The sequence below is a fragment of the Microtus pennsylvanicus genome, chromosome 18 (assembly GCF_037038515.1).
Source record: "Microtus pennsylvanicus isolate mMicPen1 chromosome 18, mMicPen1.hap1, whole genome shotgun sequence".
NCBI lineage: Eukaryota > Metazoa > Chordata > Mammalia > Rodentia > Cricetidae > Microtus > Microtus pennsylvanicus.
In genome coordinates, this window is record NC_134596.1 from 8204680 (window position 1) to 8223462 (window position 18783).

General features: G+C 42.4%; 1 pseudogene; it reads right to left on the minus strand.

Moving 5' to 3' along the window:
• Positions 1–14488: 14488 nt before the first annotated feature.
• On the minus strand, positions 14489–14875 carry LOC142837650 (GTP-binding nuclear protein Ran-like; annotated as a pseudogene).
• Positions 14876–18783: the final 3908 nt, after the last annotated feature.

Sequence of the window (18783 nt, forward strand, 5' to 3'; positions counted from 1 at the left end):
TCATGTGTCATAGGCCTGAGGGTACCTGAGGGAGATGTCTCTGTCTTTGGGTAGAGGAAGGAACACCTTTGGTTTGGTTTGGGTTTCAGACGGGTTCTCATGTTATTCCACATTGGCCTTGAAGTTACTATTTCTGGGGTTCTCTACCTGGGTTCACACATAAGCCCCTTAAAGTTATATCTATTTACACTACAATTTATTACAGTAGCAAAATTTCAGTTATGATGTAACAATAAAATAGTTCAGTATGGGGCAGCACAGCTGAGGAATTATATCAATGGTCACATCACTGGGAAGACTGAAAACCACTGAACGGCATGGTTAAGGCTCCCACCTCTACCTCCTGAGTGCTGGGACTTTACCTGGTACATGCAGTGGGGGGATCTAACCCAGCGTTTGTGTATAATAGAAAAGTGCCCTACCACCTGAGCAATGATCCTCACCACTTCACAGCCATTTCTGGAGGCAGGCCAGTGTCTTCAGGCAGGGGGATAGTCTAGGAGGCACCCCTTTGACACCTGGGGCCCCAGACTTCCCCAGCTAATGACAACAACAGAAACACTGCAGCGCTCAGGCACTACCAAGACTGATCTGGATGCTGAAGAAGGCCCTTGTGGTGGCAGAAATTTCAAGAGTAGAGCTGGAGCTGTTGTCATGGCTGTGGAAGAAACTTCCAGGAAGAAGCTGCATGTTTTTGGGAGCCTCCATTTACCTGGTGCAACATAGGAGGTAGTTGAAGAGGTTAAGAATCCTGATCTGTGTCCTACCTCAAACTCACCACCATTTTCATTGGCCTAAACCAACTGGGAATCTGCATAAGAGAACCTATTTTGTAGCCTACAGGAGGTCAGCCCGTGGGAGTATAGGAGAGGCAGAAAAGTGCAGAGGTGATGTAGGGAAAACTGAAACTCTAGCCCAAGCTGCCTAGTTGCCACTCTCGTGGCACCTTCAGCCTTTCTGCTTACTTTAGTGCTGTGTAACTGGGTACATATTCACATACACATGGATGTTCCGGGTCAACTGGTTTTTCCCTAATACCACACAAATACACTCATACAGACACACTCATACACACACACACACACACACACACACACACACACACACACACAAACCATCGGTTACTGGTTTGAATCTCTCCAAAGAAGCTAGGCTTGGTAACCAACAGGTACCACATGTCTGCCTTTTTCTTTAACATGTGCACCACCACACATGACTTTTTAAACAAAGATTTGGATGATCAACCTCACCCTCGTACTTTCCCGACTGAGCTATCCCTCCAGCCCTTAGGCTATGACTTTTTTTTATTTTAAATCTTTTTTTTATTGAGAAAATGAGAAAAAAAAAAAACAAGTTTCCACCTCCTCCCAGCCTCCCATTTCCCTCCCCCTCCTCCCACCCTTCTCCCCCTCCTCCCACCCTTCTCCCCCTGCCCCCACTCCTTTCCCTCTCCCTCTCCAGTCCAAAGAGCAGTCAGGGTTCCCTGCCCTGTGTTAAGTCCTAGGTCCTCCCCCCTCCGTCCATATCTAGGAAGGTGAACATCAAAACTGGCTAGGCTCCCACAAAGCCAGCACATTATGTAAGATCAAAACCCCTTGCCATTGTCCTTGGCGTCTCATCAGCTCTCATTGTTCGCCATGTTCAGAGAGTCCAGTTTTATCCCATACTTTTTCAGTCACAGTCCAGCTGGCCTTGGTGAGCTCCCAATAGATCAGCTCCACTGTCTCAGTGGGTGGGTGCACCCCTCGTGGTCCCGACTTTTTGCTCATGTTTTCCCTCCTTCTGCTCCTCATTGGGACCTTGGGAGCTCAGTCCAGTGCTCCAGTGTGGGTCTCTGTCTCTATCTCCATCCATCACCATATGAAGGTTCTATGATGATATGCAAGATATTCGTCAGTATTGCTATAGGATAGGGTCATTTCAGGTTCCCTATCCCCAGCTGCCCAAGGAATTAACTGGGGACCTCGGCTTGGGCACCTGGGAGCCACTCTAGGTTCAAGTCTTTTGCCAACCCTAAGGGCTCCCTTAACTAAGAATTGTGCTTCCGTGCTCCCCTATCCAACCTTCCTTTATCCCAATCCTGCTTTTTCCCCAAGTTCCCCCCTTCCTCCCCTTCTCCCTTTTCTCTCCCCATCTCCCCTTACCCCCATCCCACCCCACCCCCAAGATCTCAATTTTCTCCCTGGCAACTTTGTCTACTTCCCATAGCCAAGAGGATAACTATATGTTTTACCTTTGGTTCACCTTCTTAGTTAGCTTCTTTAGGATCACCAATTGTAGGCTCCGTGTCCCTTATTTATAGCTAGAAACCAATTATGAGTGAGTACATCCCATATTCATCTTTTTGGGTCTGGGTTACCTCACTCAGGATAGTGTTTTCTATTTCCATCCATTTGCATGCAAAATTCGAGAAGTCATTGTTTTTACCGCAGCATAGTACTCTAATGTGTAGATATTCCACACTTTCTTCATCCATTCTTCCATTGAAGGGCATCTAGGTTGTTTCCAGGTTCTGGCTATTACAAATAATACTGCTATGAACACAGTTGAACAAATGCTCTTGTCATATGATAGGGCATCTCTTAGGTATATTCCCAGGAGTGGTATTGCTGGGTCCAGGGGTAGGTTGATCCCGAATTTCCTGAGAAACCGAAACACTGATTTCCAAAGTGGTTGCACAAGATTGCATTCCCACCAGCAATGGATGAGGGTACCCATTCCTCCACAGCCTCTCCAGCAAAGGCTATCATTGGATTTTTTTATTTTAGCCATTCTGACAGTTGTAAGATGATATCTCAAAGTTGTTTTGATTAGCATTTCCCTGATCGCTAAGGAGGTTGAGCATGACCTTAAGTGTCTTTTGGCCATTTGAACTTCCTCTGCTGAGAATTCTCTGTTCAGTTCGGTGCCCCATTTTTTAATTGGGTTAATTAGCATTTTAAAGTCTAGTTTCCTGAGTTCTCTGTATATTTTGGAGACCAGACCTTTGTCTGTTGCGGGGTTGGTGAAGATCTTCTCCCAGTCAGTAGGTTGCCTTTTTGTCTTGGTGACAGTGTCCTTTGCTTTACAGAAGCTTCTCAGTTTTAGTAGGTCCCATTTATTCAATGTTGCCCTTAATGTCTGAGCTGTTGGGGTTACATATAGGAAGCGATCTCCTGTGCCATCTGATGTAGGATACTTCCCACTTTCTCTTCTATCAGGTTCAGTGTGTTCTGACTGATAGTGAGGTCTTTAATCCATTTGGACTTGAGTTTTGTGCATGGTGATAGATATGGGTTTATTTTCATTCTTCTACAGGTTGACGTCCAGTTATGCCAGCACCATTTGTTGAAGATGCTTTCTTTCTTCCATTGTATACTTTTGCCTCCTTTATCAAAAATGAGGTGTTCATAGGTTTGTGGGTTAAAATTCGGGTCTTTTATACGATTCCATTGGTCGACTTCTCTGTTTTTGTGCCAGTACCACACTGTTTTCATCACTGTAGCTCTGGAATCGAGTTTGAAGTCAGGGATGGTAATGCGTCCAGACAATCCTTTATTGTATAGGATTGTTTTGGCTATCCTGGGTTTTTTGTTTTTCCATATAAAGTTGATTATTGTCCTCTCAAGATCTATGAAGAATTTTGATGGGACCTTGATGGGGATTGCATTGAATCTATAGATTGCCTTTGGTAGAATTGCCATTTTTACTATGTTGATCCTCCCAATCCAAGAGCAAGGGAGGTCCTTCCATTTTCTGGTATACTCCTCAGTTTCTTTCTTCAATGCCTTAAAGTTCTTGTCAAATAGATCTTTCACTTCCTTGGTTAGAGTTACCCCAAGATATTTTATGCTGTTTGTGGCTATCGTGAAAGGTGAAGCTTCTCTGATTTCCCTCTCTGCTTCCATATCCTTTGTGTATAAGAGGGCGACTGATTTTTTGGAGTTGATCTTGTATCCTGCCATGTTACTAAAGGTATTTATCAGCTGTAAAAGTTCATTGGTGGAGTTTTGGGGGTCACTTATGTACACTATCATATCATCTGCAAATAACGAAACTTTCACTTCTTCCTTTCCAATTCAAATCCCCTTGATCTCCTTATGTTGTCTTATTGCTATTGCTAGAACTTCAAGCACTATATTGAAGAGGTATGGCGAGAGTGGACAGCCTTGTCGTGTTCCTGAGTTTAATGGGATGGCTTTGAGTTTCTTTCCATTTAATTTGATGTTAGCTGTCGGCTTGCTGTATATAGCTTTTATTATATTTAGGTATGACCCTTGTGTCCCTAATCTCTCCAATACTTTTATCATAAAGGGATGTTGAATTTTGTCAAATGCTTTTTCAGCATCTAATGCGATGATCATATGGTTTTTTCTTTCAGTTAATTTATATGATGGATTACATTGATAGATTTTCGTATGTTGAACCAGCCCTGCATCCCTGGGATGAAGCCTACTTGATCATAATGGATAATTTTTCTAATGTGTTCTTGGATTCAGTTTGCCAGTATTTTGTTGAGGATTTTTGCATCGATGTTAATGAGTGAGATTGGTCTATAATTCTCTTTCTTGGTTGAGTCTTTGTGCGGTTTTGGTATCAGAGTAACTGTAGCTTCATAAAAGGAATTTCGCAGTGCCTCTCCTGTTTCTATATTGTGAAATACATTAAGGAGTATAGGTATTAGCTCTTCTTGGAAGTTCTGGTAGAATTCTGCATTGAAACCATCTGGTCCTGGGCTTTTTTTGGTAGGGAGGTTTTTGATAACCTCTTCTAATTCTTCGCGACTAACAGGTCTATTTAGACTGTTCACCTGGTCCTGATTTAACTTTGGTATATGATATTTATCTAAAAAAGTATCCATTTCCTTTACATTTTCCAGTTTTGTGGCATATAGGCTTTTGTAGTAAGATCTAATGATTCTCTGAATTTCCTCTGTGTCTGTGGTTATGTCCCCCTTTTCATTTCTGATCTTATTAATTTGCAAATTCTCTCTCTGTCGTTTGATTAGTTTGGATAGGGGTTTGTCAATCTTGTTTATTTTCTCCAGGAACCAGCTTTTTGTTTCATTGATTCTTTGTATTGTTTTCTGTGTTTCTATTTTGTTGATTTCAGCCCTCAGTTTGATTATTTCCAGTCTTCTACTCCTCCTAGGTGAGTCTGCTTCTTTTTTTTTCTAGAGCTTTCAGGTGGGCTGTTAAGTCTCCAATGTGAGCTTTCTCTGTTTTCTTTAAGTGGGCACTTAGTGCTATGAACTTTCTTCTTAGGACTGATTTCATAGTGTCCCATAAGTTTGAGTATGTTGTTTCTTTATTTTCATTGAATTCCAGGAATACTTTAATTTCTTTCTTTATTTCTTCCTTAATCCAGGTATGGTTCAGTAGTTGGCTGTTCAGTTTTCATGACTTTGTAGGCTTTCTGGAGTTAGCATTGTTGTTGAATTCTAACTTTAATCCATGGTTATCTGATAAGACACAGGTGGTTACTAATATTTTTTTGTAACTGTGGATGTTTGCTTTGTTACCGACTATGTGGTCGATTTTCGAGAAGGATCCATGAGCTGCAGAGAAGAAGGTATATTCTTTCCTATTTGGGTGGAATGTTCTATAGATGTCTGTTAAGTCCATTTGCTTCATTACCTCCATTAATTCTCTTATTTTTCTGTTAGGTTTCTGTCTGATTGACCTGTCCATTGGTGAGAGAGGAGTGTTGAAATCTCCTACTATTAGTGTGTGCGGTTTGATGGCTGCCTTGAATTTTAACAATGTTTCTTTTATGTACGTGGGTGCTTTTATATTAGGGGCATAGATGTTCAGGATTGAGACTTCATCCTGATGAACTGTTCCTGTTATGAGTATAAAATGCCCCTCTCCATCTCTTCTGATTGATTTAAGTTTGAAGTCAACTTTGTTAGAGATTAGTATGGCCACACCTGCTTGTTTCTTAGGTCCATTTGCTTGATAGGCCTTTTCCCAGCCCTTTACTCTGAGTAGGTGCCTGTCTTTGTGGTTGAGGTGTGTTTCTTGTAAACAGCAGAATGTTGGATCCTGTTTTTGTATCCAATATCCTTAGCCTGTGCCTTTTTATAGGTGAGTTGAGTCCATTGATATTACGTGATATTAATGACCAGTGGTTGTTAACTCCGGTCATTTTTTTTTTAGTCGTAGAGTTTGTGTGTTTCCCTTCTTTGATTTGTGTTGGTGAAGGGTCTCTAGATGTCTGAGTTATTGTGGTCATTGTTGGACTCCTTGGATAGTGATTTTCCTTCAATTACTTTCTGTAAGGCCTGATTTGTGGCTGCATATTGTTTAAATTTGTTGTTATCCTGGAAAATTTTATTTTCTCCATTTATAGTGAACGAAAGCTTGGCTGGGTATAGTAATCTGGGCTTGCATCCATGGTCTCTCAGTTTCTGCAGTACATCTATCCAGGACCTTCTGGCTTTCATGGTTTCCCTGGAGAAGTCAGGTGTAAGTCTGATAGGTTTACCTTTATAAGTAATTTGGCCTTTTTCCTTTGCAGCTCTTAATATTCTTTCCTTATTCTGTATGCTTTGTGAATGATAGGGCAGCATTTTAGGTAAGAGGGAAGACAGAATTGAATGATGGGAAGAAGAGCAGAGTCAGGCAGATGCCATGGTTTGTTTTCCCAATATGGACGATGGTTAGACTATGCTGGTAAGTCACAGTAAAGTGGCGATACACAATAATGGAGATTGGTTAAACTAATATGTGAGAGTGATCCAATAACAGGCTAGATAATGGTCATGCAGTAATTAAATTAATACAATTCCTTCATGGTTATTTTGGGGTTTAAGCTAGCCGGGTGGCTGGACACATCCCGATCCGTCATACAACACACAAAAAAGTAGAAAAAAAGACAAGATCTTCTGAGTAAATTGAGAACATGAGGACCTTGGGAGAGGGATGAATGAGAGGGGAGAGGCGGGGATAGGAGAAGAGAAAAATGTAGAGGTCAATAAAAATCAATAAAATTTTTAAAAAGGTCTGTACTCAAGGTGTGGTACCTAGAAGGTGGTTCTCTGCTTATCAGGGCCACCTGGGAAACTCAGGCGCCCAGTAGAAAGAAATATAGTTTAATCATCCCTGGTGACTCTAAGACAGCTGATCGAACCATGGGACACCACGTTTACTTGCCTGGGGACTCTCTTGCAGTCCATTTTCACAATTCATTCCTTGTCCCCAGCCCCAAAGGAGAGATGAGTGCTTTCTAGGATGAGTTCTTATCTCAGACTTGAAGTGATAAGCAGAAGATGGCCACCCTAATTCAAATATCAATAGGACTTCCATGTTCCTTTCAACCACTGTGATAACCTGACAGCTTGGACTAGAGCTGGTGGTAGATGTCTCCTGGGAAGGACATACAGGTCAGCATTAGGGTCTATATTCCAGGGAGTGAAGAACATCTCGTGTCTCCAGAGACTGGAGCTCTCATTTACCGTGAGTCCAGCGAGATTGCCTGGCTCAGCCTCTGCTGAGGGCCTGCTGGGGTCATTATCCCAGGACTGGGCCATGGTGTCATTTCCAGCAGGTCTGGCTTCTCTGTGTGGTCTGGGCCTCAACTAAGCTTATTTGTTCACAAGTTCTGAATGAGGAATACAGAATTGGAGTCAGTGAGTATCTAGAACACATAACCCATTGGTCATTGCCTTCTGAGTCTTTCTGCACCCGACTGGAGCCTAATGTCTATGATCTTCTATAGACAAAACCTTTCTTACATGTCTGGATTGAAAATGATGCTTAGAACCCTTTTAGCTTGAGGCTGTTCTCTGGGGCCTCTGGTGGGGGGGGGGAGGGTGTGGTAATCGAACTGGCTTATTTTAGGCTAACCATGAGTACTTTTTTCTCTCAAGGAAATTCACAGCCTTCATGTCACCAAAGGGCTCTATGACCCTTGGAAGAATAAGATTTTGGTGTTTTCTACATCCTTTCTTCTACAGGGAATGAAATTGAAAATCACAGAACCAGTGACTTAAATCTGTTTAAGATCCCACTGAGATACAGCTGATGCCTCTGGCCACCCATCTGGTCTCTCATGGCCCTTCTGGGTCATTCTCTTTTCTCCACTCCTCTGAGCTCTGTGTGTTCTGGTAGGATTTTGCTGGGGCTGGGACAGCTCTGCAACCTTTGCAGGCCTCTAGCTGCTGGCTTCAGAAGCCAAAGCTTGCAGGCACACGGTATTCTGGTGTCAGCTCTTCCCTGGGGCTCTTGGGAGCCTCTGTGTTTGTGCTTATGCCCTGGTTTATTCAGACTGGAAGTTTCTCCCCCACTATTGATGCTCTCTGGTTCTCCCTGGTCATGGCTGTCACAGGCACATTCTCTTCAGACTCTGAGACCTATTTATTCCTTTGTATGTGATTCACCTTAATTTGACATAAGGCTCACCATCCCATGATCATCTGGGTACTTGACAACACCAGGCTTTGTTCTGTTCAAAGCTCCAGTGACAGGTGGGCTACTTAGCATTGTGGCAATAACATTTCAAGACCCAATCATGAGACATCACTTCCCATTGTCTGTCTCTGCTGTCTTATTTTAATATCAGATGATACAATGTGGACTCATGGTGACAGATGGGAACTAATAGAAGTGACATTTTGTGTGTATGCATGTTTGTTCATGAGCATACAGGTGCTAGGGTATATGTATGTGTATGCATGTTTGTTCATGAGCATACAGGTGCTAGGGTATATGTATGTGTATGCACGTTTGTTCATGAGCATACAGGTGCTAGGGTACATGTATGTGTATGCATGTTTGTTCATGAGCATACAGGTGCTAGGGTATATGTATGTGTATGCACGTTTGTTCATGAGCATACAGGTGCTAGGGTACATGTATGTGTATGCATGTTTGTTCATGAGTTTACAGGTGCTAGGGTATATGTATGTGTTTGCATGTTTGTTCATGAGCATACAGGTGCTAGGGTATATGTATGTGTATGCACGTTTGTTCATGAGCATACAGGTGCTAGGGTACATGTATGTGTATGCACGTTTGTTCATGAGCCTACAGGTGCTAGGGTATATGTATGTGTATGCATGTTTGTTCATGAGCATACAGGTGCTAGGGTACATGTATGTGTATGCATGTTTGTTCATGAGTTTACAGGTGCTAGGGTATATGTATGTGTATGCATGTTTGTTCATGAGCATACAGGTGCTAGGGTATATGTATGTGTATGCATGTTTGTTCATGAGTTTACAGGTGCTAGGGTACATGTATGTGTATGCATGTTTGTTCATGAGCATACAGGTGCTAGGGTATATGTATGTGTATGCATGTTTGTTCATGAGCATACAGGTGCTAGGGTATATGTATGTGTATGCATGTTTGTTCATGAGCCTACAGGTGCTAGGGTACATGTATGTGTATGCATGTTTGTTCATGAGTTTACAGGTGCTAGGGTATATGTATGTGTATGCATGTTTGTTCATGAGCATACAGGTGCTAGGGTATATGTATGTGTATGCATGTTTGTTCATGAGCATACAGGTGCTAGGGTATATGTATGTGTATGCATGTTTGTTCATGAGCATACAGGTGCTAGGGTACATGTATGTGTATGCATGTTTGTTCATGAGTTTACAGGTGCTAGGGTATATGTATGTGTATGCATGTTTGTTCATGAGCCTACAGGTGCTAGGGTATATGTATGTGTATGCATGTTTGTTCATGAGCATACAGGTGCTAGGGTATATGTATGTGTATGCATGTTTGTTCATGAGTTTACAGGTGCTAGGGTATATGTATGTGTATGCATGTTTGTTCATGAGCATACAGGTGCTAAGGTATATGTATGTGTATGCATGTTTGTTCATGAGCATACAGGTGCTAGGGTACATGTATGTGTATGCATGTTTGTTCATGAGCATACAGGTGCTAGGGTACATGTATGTGTATGCATGTTTGTTCATGAGCCTACAGGTGCTAGGGTATATGTATGTGTATGCATGTTTGTTCATGAGCATACAGGTGCTAGGGTATATGTATGTGTATGCATGTGGAGTCCAAAGGGCAACATGGGGCATTGTTCCTCAGGCCCTGCCTGCTCTGCTTGTTGAAATATGGTGTCTCACTCATGAGGTTGTCTGACCAGTGAGCCCTGGAGAGCCACCACTGTCTGTCCGTGGTGTTGGACTTAAAGGCCTGGGCCACCATGCCTTTCCTTTCCATAGGTCTGGGAATTGAAGTGGGTTTCCCAACCTCATCTAGAGGTTCTGAACTCTAGATTCTTTGGCTCCAGACTGCAGGAGGCAAGAATGAGAGACTCGCCTGTTTGGATATTTGTTGATGCCATGCATAGGCCTGAAGGGGACCTTGTGTGCCCTGTCCTGATGAGGCATGTATATCCAAAGAGATGTCCCTCAAACCCACCCCTTTTAGCAATACAACCAGCTTTGTAGGGGAGTGCAGAGTGATCTCTGGAAGCCTCTGGTATGAGAGACACATCAGCACAAGCCTGAGGGGAGCCATCAGCTCACAGCAGGGCCAGCGAGAGCATCCAACTGCAGTAGGACTAGCACAGTAGGGCTAGCAGGAACAGAAAAAGAGGATGAGATGCCTAAGGAATAGTCTGAGACTCTCTAAAGATTCCAAAACAAGTATAAATCAACAGAAACTGGGACAACCAGGCAACCGGAAGCAGTTTGAGGAAGAAAATCAAACAAGACAAAAAAATCAAGATAAAATAACTGATCGAAAGGGATCTATCAGTTAGAAAAATTCCTCACAATACAGAACAAATCCCACAAAACAAAGCAAAAAGGTAGAAATCATGAAGATGATGATGATGATGGTGATGATGATGATGATGATGATGATCATGATGATCCTATAAAATAGAACTATCCTGGCCAAGATTATTGGAGGGAAGACAAGCAAAAACGAAAAAAAAAATCAAGAAATTGTAATTAAGAATCAAAACTGTTTTCAATTAATTAATTAATTAAAATAAAGAAAACAATCTTTTTTCATTTTACATTCCAATCCTAGTTCACTCTCCCTCTTCTGCTCCTCTTCTTTTTACCTAACCACCACACCTGCCCCCCATCTAATCTTCAGAGATCCTAAGACACGATGCTTTGGGAAAGGTCTAAGGTTCTTCCTTCTATATATAGGCTGAGCGAGGTATCCATCCAAAGAGAATAGGTTCCAAAAAAGCCAGTACAAGCAGTAGGGTTAAACCCTGGTGTCATTGCCAGTTGCCCTGCAGTGTGACCCAGCCATACAACTGTCACATTCAGAGGGACTAGTTTGGACCTATGCTGGTTGCTTCCCTGCCTGGCCGGAGTTGGTGAGCTCCCATTAGCTCAGGTAGACTGTTTTAGTGGGTGTCCCCATTATGGTTTGACCTCTTGCACATATTCTCACTCCTCCCACTCTTCAGTTGGAATTTGGAAGCTCAATCCAGTGCTGCGGTGCAGGTCTCTTGCTCTGTTTCCATCAGCTGCTTGATGAGGATTCTATGGTGATATGTTAGATATTCATCAGTCTGACTACAGGGCAAGGCAAGTTTGGGCACCCTCTCCTCTCTTGCTTATGGTCTTACCTGGGGTCATTCTGGAGGATTTTTTGGAATTTCTCTAGTGCCAAGTTTCTTGCTAGCCCCATAATGGCTCCCTCAACCAAAATATCTCCTTCCTTGCTCTCCATCTCTGTCCCTCCTCCATCTCAACTATCTCGTTCAGTCAAGTTCTCCTTCCCCTCCCCTTGTCCTCATCTTCCCCTTCTGTCCTCCCTACACTCCCTACCTCCATGCTCCCAATTTTGTAAGGTGACCTTGTCTGTTTAATAAAGTGAAAATCTTAAACAGACTTTAATAAAAGAGTTATGTGACTGTGAATGTCTCAATTTTATAGCTGTTAATATATTTTTACATAAATTTTATCAAGCAACACATACATATGTTTCTATTATAATAGTGTAAATATAAAATGAGACTTTCACATTCACATATTTTTTATTAAAGGCTGTTTACTATTTCCCCTATATATATCATATATATATACACACATACACATATTCTACATATATACTGTATATAAGAGTACACATGAGATTATATGTAGATATATAGTCTTAGACTTTAAACCAGTAAAAAAATCAAGCACCATCTTTAGCAGGAAAAATGAACCAGTCACAAAGAAAAAGAGGATTTCCTTAGCATTAAATTCACCTGCAATCCCAACCCTAGAATGTGACAAAGGAAGACTTGTACACTAAGTGGAGCAAATTAAAGGACTATCATTAAATAATAATAACACCATAAGGAATATCTTCATCTAGCTAAGAAGAAATTAGAGCAAAACGTCCCAACAAGAAGCTAAACATCCTGAAGCAGGCAGAGGACAAACCCACAAGAGATTCCCGGGGTCTGAGGTGGGCTGTGGGTCAGGCCTGCCTGTGCACCAGGCTTCTTCTGCTCTGTTGTGCTTAGAGATGTCGGGTTCCTTAGCTAGAGAGAGAACAATTCTCATGCTACTGGGGACACATGTGCCATGAAGGAGCAGAAGCATGAGAGTCGCACACACCCTTATTAACACTTGTGCAAGGGCTCTGGATGAGAGGAGGCCTCTCAGCAGCTGCAGATAACATCTGGCTTGGGTCCTGAAGTGGGCCTTGTCTACTTCTTCAAAATATGAAACCGACTTGAGATTGAGGTGTAAACTCTCTCAAGGGTCTCTCAGTATTAGAGTTGCAGACTAGATCATGAAATCATGTCCGGCCTGCTTCCCTCCTGCTCCTTGTAAAGAACAGAGTTGGTGGAGCAAAAGTAAGCCAGGGAGTTTTGGTGAAGGAATTTGCATTTGGAGCTTAGAAGCCACCAGGCAGCATTGTGGAAATGGCGACTGACCTTTGAAGACAGCATTAGGGAGAAGCCAGGCTAGTGAGTACAAGGGTTAAGTGTTCCCTGGCTCTGCATTGCCTTCCCGTGGTCTGTGCTGTCTACCTTCCCTGGGTTCAGCAGCAGGCCCAGGCCATCAGAAAGACTCTGTGCACACTGATGTGGGGTTACTCACCTGAAACTCCCTGCTGTCCCGTGGAACTGGTGCCTGTCTGAGGCAGTTCTCAGCTAGAGGTCACTCTATCCCAGTGGATCTCAACCTTCCTAATGGAGCAACCCTTAATACAGTTCCTTATGCTGTTGTCACCCCAACCATAACATTATATTCTTTACTACTTCATACCTGTAATTTTGCTAATGCTATGAATCTTAATGTAAATATCTATGTTTTTACGGCCTTAGGTGACCCCTGTGAAAATGTCGTTTTAACCCCAGGTTCAGAAGCACTGCTCTATCCTAATAAGATGCTGAAAAATCGCATAGCTTTCAACCTTGTCTTTTACATTTTCCATCTCGGGTGATGCTCTACAAAATGCAAAACACACAAGGAGCTTATATTTGCTACTTTTCATGAAGAGCCACTTAAGAAAGGGAGACTTAACTGTGGCTGAGGGTTCCTGGCAGAGGCATGATGGTGGACATACAGTCATCTGGTCACAGGGCAGCTGCACTCCCAAGTAGAGCACACACAGGAAGTGGAGCAGGGCTGGCCCAGTGACCCACTTCCTTTTGTATGTCCCCAGAGGTTCTGCAGCCTTTCCAAACAGCGCCACCCGCTGGGGACTAGGTGTTCAAACATGTGACCAGACACTTAAATCACAGCAGGCCCGGAATGAACCAGAAGCATTCCTATATACAATATGAACTCCTTTCCTTTGGGAAGATGTTGCTGAGAATTTAAACATTCGGATTTTCTTCTGGAAAAACCCCGACTAAAAATACCCACAATATCTTCCTTTTTGATTTACTTTTTTGCCTATTTGGAGACGGAAAGTCTCACCAATACTTAGGCAGTCTGAATTTCTGCCTCTGTGATTTCAGCTTATTACCTTTTATTAAAATGATTGAAACCACTTTAGCCTTAACACCTTCAAATTTCAATTCAACAACGCTCAAATCACTCCTGTATACCAGTTAACTTTTCTCCAGTTTATTTAATATGTAAGCGACAGGCTTTCACCATTTGCTCTGACTCTTCTGGAACTCACTATGTAGGGCATGCAGGCCGCGAACTCACAGACATCCACCCCTGTTTGCCTTCTTCGTACTGGGATTAAAGGCATATTCCCTCTCAACATGCCCTATTTTTAATTTCTTGGATTATTTTCAGCACAACTTTATTATGTTTCTAAAAAACATAAATTGGGACGAGAGTAACAAACAAGATCTCACCAGTGAATATTTCATTGTGATGGCATCAGCCTTATCTTTGATATTCAACTGTTCTCCAAACAGTTAAATTCAATCTAAACAAAGCTAAGGTTTGTTTTAACTTCCACATTCATTCAGAAGCCCATTCATCTCCTTCACCATCTAAGTAAAGCATACATTCTGTGTAGCTACATGAGGTGGCACACAGGGACATCACAGGACAGTTGGCTGCAAAGCTGGACCTCTGAGGATGCAGGCATCCATCCCCACCTTCTCACAAGTCATCATACTCATCCTGAAGGGCAGACGTTTGAGCAACCTCTAAATCATAGGTGCACTGTGCTGCCAACGCTGCTCCATAACCAGCTCACATGGGGTGGGGCAAGAGCAGGCATGGCAACAAACTCCAAGTTAGGATCTCCAGTGAGCTTTCTGGCATACCTTAAGAATGACTTTTCAAAGTTGTCCTTACTTTTGGCAGAAATTTCTCAGTGATGAAGATTTTTCTTTAGGTGGAATATGAAGAATTTTGCATTCATTTTCCTCTCTAATAGACACATTGTTGCCACACAACACAATGGGGATATTTTCCCACACACATACCCAATAACTCTGGCAATTATTTGTTCTCATAAGTAACTCTTGTTACCACAACAAACATTACAATAGAAATCTAAGCTTGAAGGCGGTAGCCATCATGCAGACCCCAAACTTCTCCTGGCCAGCTGTATCTCACACGTCTAACTTGATAGCTCTTCTGTTGATATGGAACACAAGGGTGAACCTCCACACCCAGGGTTGCTACATACTTCTTCTCAAAGTTGCCCATCAAGTGTCAATTATGAATGTTGTCGTTCTGATGCAGCCATCATCCACCAGGATGAGTGAATGGGACCTGTGGTTCTCCCTGTCCCTGGACTTAGTTTTGACTCCTGGAGGTTGAAAGGAAGAAATGATGCCTATAAAGGCAGCATGCAAATTGGTTCCAGAGAGGTCATCCACTAGCTTCATATCTACCTCACAATTCTGCTTTTTTATTCTATTACTTTTCAATTAGCAACTTCATTCATGAAGATCTGGAATTTTCCACATCATGTATCCAGGATGTTCCAAGGGATTTCAGAATACTCCTGGCTTCAAACATCAACCATATGGTTATGAATGTGGTTAAGAAGAGATTCTATAAAAAATAGCAAAAATGATTCAGAAAAGAACTGAAAGTCCAACATACCATGAGGAAGCAAGGCTTTTTCTCACGAAAGTAAATGTGATTTAATATTTGGAAATCTGTTAATAATTCCATTCTGCTAATAGGTTAAAGGAGGAAAACCACATTACCGACTCCGTGGATGTCAAATACACATTTTTACAGAACTACACATCATTTTCTAGTTAAAACTGACATGGAATTATGAAAGCTGTACAATTCAAGGACACACAAAAAAAACTAAGGGCAACACTGAGTTTCATGGCAGAATTACAGAGGCCTAGCCAGCAACAACAACTCAAGGCGGCCTCTGAACCTGAGGCTGGCCAGGATGAGACTGGATTCCTAGCCTAAGCAATAAGATAAGACAAAGAAACTCAAGATTCAAATATTTGAGGGAGGGAGATGAATATCATGGTTCTTAGAGGAGGACAAAATTGTTCGGATGAACTATATAGCAAGATTAACTATTAAGAGGTTTCTGACTTTATGGTTTTTTCTTTTTAACTATTTTATTATGAAGCTCTGGGCACAAGGAAATATGCAGACCCCTCGGATATGTTAATCACCACTGCTTGGGTAAGGGTGTAAGTGTCTGTTACTCTAACAAGTTCCAGAGATAGCCAAGGAAAAAGAGAAGGGATTTACTTTAGTTTTCATTTTAAAGGCTTTAGTTCTGATTGGTTGTGTTCACTGTTTTGGGCCTGTGGTGAGGTAGCCCCTTGTGGTGGCAGCACATGACAAGCCCTTCACTTGTACACATATGAGAGAGGACAGACTGGGCTCTCAGTGTCTCACTCAAAGGTGGCAAGCCTATGAGAAGTCCTCCCTCCAGTCTCCATTTCTTATAGGTCCCCTCTGTTCCCCAAAGCACCATGGGCTGGAGTCCAACCCTTTACCACAGGGGCCTTCTGAGTATATTCTAGATGCACACTACCATAGCAGCCAAGAGGGGGAATTCAGACAAAAGCAAGATCTTTAACACACCTGGAAATAATGACTGATGGGAGATGTCAAGGCCAGTACTGTTTTTCCTCCCAACCAAAACGCAGCATAATGGTGTTCTAAGTGATGCCTCAGGGAAGGTTACAGGGACTGCATTGCTGAACTGTAGAGCAGGCTGATCTAACATTGGTCCAGCTCTCTCCACTGACTCTCCTGCTTCCTCATCACCATGTGATCTCCATCCTAAGGACTATTGCAACTGATGGGGCTGATTCTGTATGGGAGTCAAGCAGATGGAGTTTACCCAGTCTTAAGCTTTTACCCTCCAAAACCTGTGGCCAAACTAAACTGCTTCTTATAAATTATTCAGCCTTGGGTAGTTTATTCAACAACCTGAAGCAAACTAAGATAGCAAATGTAAGGAAAAGTCAAGTCTTTATTATGTAAGCAAAAGAAGAATAAATGAGAGAAATACACTATGTTTCTCTAAAGAAGGCTCAGTGTTGTAAAGGCAATATTTCTCAAATTAGCTCATAAGTGTAAGTTAGTAAACAAAACTTCTATGTTTGGTGAAAACATAGTTTATTCTATAACTAATCTGAAAGAATAAACAGAAAAAAACAGTCAAAATCTGAGGATTAAAAACATAATATAAGGATAGTTATATTATTAGCACAAACTACAATACTCCAGAGACACCCTCCTAAATGTGACCCAGAGGAAAGTAATGCTGTCTCAGAAAACAGATTAGAGAGTGCATAGTAAACACAACAGAAAAGAGCCTTTAACACCACCAGCAAGAATAGGAAGTTGAAATATTGTGACAATTAATGATCTACTTAGAAGCAAAAGGGAAGAATGGGAGAGAAATATTAAGAGTATGTTGTTTTGTAATCTTGGGTTGGAGGAGTTCTTTCTTATTGTATAACAAAGCCTCAGACTGACAGATTTGAAGAGTACAAATTCTGAATGTCTGCGCAACAAAAGACAGCTGTGGAGAGTTTAAAGATGAGTGGCAGACCCAGAGGAAGTATCAATGATGTCTGTAGCAGACAGCGATTACTATCTACACTGTAAGGGCTGGGTAGAAACTGGACCAAAGGTATTGGTTTTGTTAAGGAGATGCTTGCTGACATCACAGGCAGACCTCCAACCTCACTGGGAATCTCAGGTGGATGATCACCCAGCTGCTCTTCTCCAGTGATCCAGGAACCTGGATGGGTTTTGTGTCATCTTACGTGGTTCCAAAGACTGACGTAGGATGCGCAGCAGGCCCCTATTGCCATGACAACAATCTTCATCCTTGACCCGGCTGGAAGGGCTCTCATTTCCAAATATATGTCAAGCCAAGGGCCCCACAATGATGAACAGTCAGTGTGCATGAAATGTGTTCAAAACAGAAAAACTCTCACCATTTGGCCTTTCAGTTATTGCAAAATATTGACCGAGTGTGTGTTGAGGGTGTCAGATAAAGGGTCTCCCCCCACATGGAGTGTGTCCAGAGCATGCTGGGAACAAACCCTAAATAATCCATACCTGTATCATTCAGTCTGCTCTATGATGGAATATAGGTTGGTGGGCAAGGGATATAGGAAACTTTTTCCAGGTGAAGCGTGTAGAAGATGAGATTTTTCTGTTTTTAACCACATTTTATACCTTCTGTGGCTCTTCATTATTGACAAATTACTTTGGGGATTGGATGCCTTCTCTCTGGCCCAAGAATAAAACCTATCTCCGTGGAAATCGACTATTGCTGTTGGTTTTCTACGTCCCCACCTACTGTCCCCTAGCCCTACAGCCCCACTGTGGGAACCACTGGTGACTCCATCAGGACATCTTCTCCAGGCTTTTAAAATCATGGGGTTTTTATTTTGTTGTATTCATTTTTTAGGTGCAAAAAGGGCCTCTGTGCCCAGCTCAACTTACATACAAGTCAAGTTTATTGCTTCTCCAGAAAGTTCGAGGTCAAATATCATTGAAGAGCATTGCCTGACTATCCCTCCTTCTCTCCCTGACCACATTAAATTTCCCTGCCATCCAGTCTTCCTTCCTCTTTCAGGTTGTTTCATAAGTTCACAGTTTTATTCTCAAAAAAAAAGTGAGAGAGAGAGAGAGAGAGAGAGAGAGAGAGAGAGAGAGAGAAAGAGAGAGAGGAAGGAAGGGAGAGAGAGGGAGAGAGAGAGGGAGAGGGAGAGAGAGAGAGAGAGAGAGAGAGAGAGAGAGAGAGAGAGAGAGAAGAGCGAGCAGGGAAGGGTGCTAGGACTGGCTTCAAGAAGAGTAATGAAAATTAAGACAATCAATGCCAAGTCATAGCCTCAGCTCATCCTGTCTAATGAGCCTGTGTCCTCCATCACATGGTTCTCTTCATGAGACTCTTTCTTTCTGCCCCCTTATTTGATTGTCCCTGTTCTCTGGCA